Below are 2,029 nucleotides of genomic sequence, written 5' to 3' on the forward strand. Positions count from 1 at the left end.
ATAATTGAAGCAAATTAACTTAAAAAATATACCAATTATTTCTTTATCTAAAATTGCCCAAATAGACAATAACCTTTTATTTAAACATTCTGATTTTAATATATTTGTACATATAAATCTTGCACTCACAGGTATGAAATTATGTACAATTTATGTCAGGTAGGAAATTACCATACAATACTTTATTTCCTTCAAGAAGATGTTCTTTGGAAATGAGGCTCTAACCACAAGCAATGTCATAGGAAAAATCTTAACTAAAAACTGCACAAAACCATCACAGTACAGGCTATAAATGCAGATATACTCAGACGCGAAACTATTTATAGTGACATTATCTCAGCTATTATTATGCTTTCAATACAAAAATGGCTACAGTTTCTGTTTTTGACAAAGTTTAGTGAATAGGCAGGCACTGTCAAGACCAGATCTTTAAAATAAGATGAAATTTTTAATATTTAGGGATTAGCTTTCTGTCTAAAGATTATTAATGAGAATTCAATTATCAGTTTTGATCTGTCATCTTCCAATTTCATTAGAATACATAGCAAAAGCACAGGAAAAAACAAAAACATTGAAAACTGTGTAATTCTCTCACTTGCCATGATACAACTAGAACCCCCACTAAGACTTATATCAGTGAAGCTAGGCAGATAAATATATTGCTGGTCTAAAAGTATTACTCTTCTGCAAGGAAAAACTTGAGCATCTAAAGTATAGTCATGAGGAATCTTTGTCCGTCTTGTATCACCCACCTTGTATCTCCCCAATGGGAAAGAATATCTTTTAGGTTTTTAGTACACAATGATGAGTTCCATAGAAGCAGAGTATACTGAGGATTACAGATTTTCTACATACTAGATGTAGCAAAGGAACAACGATATCTTGCCTATTTAATAAATTATTTTTCTTATAAGAAAGCAAACAAAAAACATTTAAAAATCTGCAGGGTGAAAACAGGTTACACTTATTCTCTCTGTTCAGTGGGAATGACATCTTTTGATAAGTTACCATTTTGCTCTTTAGTAAGTTATTTAACCCCTTTGAGCCTCAGTTACATCCTTAAAATGGACATAAAAATGACTCAAAATCCTATGAGGACAATCAGAAATACACATGAAAATGTCTTATATAGAGTTTGTTATATATTATGTGCCAAATTTTTCCTGCTTATGATACATATTTGCAACGTGTTAGATGTACATTTCTGGAATTTTTATCTGATAATCTTACCCCCAGGAATTTAATTAAAGGAATAATGAGGTTTTATAAATTCTTAATCCATACGAATACTTCCTGTAAAACATTACATTCAAAATAACGAAATTTAATATTTTTTCAATATACAAAAACACACAAATGTGATGAAATAAGAAAGCTATTAAAAGTATGACTGCCAGGCATGGTGGCACATGCCTGCAATCTCAATATTTAGGTGATTGCTGCATTGAATCACAAGTTTCAAGCCAGACTGGGCAACATAGTGATTCTTTATCTGAAAAAAGAAACTTGTAAAAATCAAAATAAAACAGGAGCACAGGGCTCTGTCCCATTATGTATAGTCCCGTTCCATAATGTTGGAGAAAAAGCCGGGCCTTGAGTCTGTGCATGAATATTCCTACAACTTCTCATATTCCTCTGGACAATTACTGGGGAGATAAACCATGCAGGAAACACTAGAAAAAAAATCAAAATAAATGAATAAATGTAGGATTATGAAAAGATTTCAAAATTTGGAAAAATGCTAAATTGATAGTTATTTGAGGGGCTGGGAGTAGAGTACAGTGATAGAGCATGAGACTAGCATAAGCAAGGCCCTGTGTTTGAGCTCCAGCACCATAAAAAGAAAAAAAAATTGTATTTCAAAAGTAAGGATGCATAAAATATATTATAACCACCTGGAAGAAAAGAGTGAAATGTATAGTCGATGCATTCAGATAAAACATTTTTTTAAATTTTATTGTTCATATGTGCATACAAGGCTTGGGTCATTTCTCCCCCCTGCCCCCACCCCCTCTCTTACCACCCACTC

At 32.5% G+C, this 2,029-nt stretch overlaps 1 non-coding gene across 1 annotated transcript; it reads left to right on the plus strand.

Moving 5' to 3' along the window:
• Positions 1 to 1,472: 1,472 nt before the first annotated feature.
• Positions 1,473 to 1,676, plus strand: LOC141420105 (small nucleolar RNA SNORA73 family). The gene has a single exon (XR_012444798.1). It is a non-coding gene; the product is annotated as a small nucleolar RNA SNORA73 family (small nucleolar RNA).
• The last annotated feature ends 353 nt before the right edge of the window (positions 1,677 to 2,029 follow it).

Source organism: Castor canadensis, chromosome X (assembly GCF_047511655.1).
Source record: "Castor canadensis chromosome X, mCasCan1.hap1v2, whole genome shotgun sequence".
Taxonomy (NCBI): Eukaryota; Metazoa; Chordata; class Mammalia; order Rodentia; family Castoridae; genus Castor; species Castor canadensis.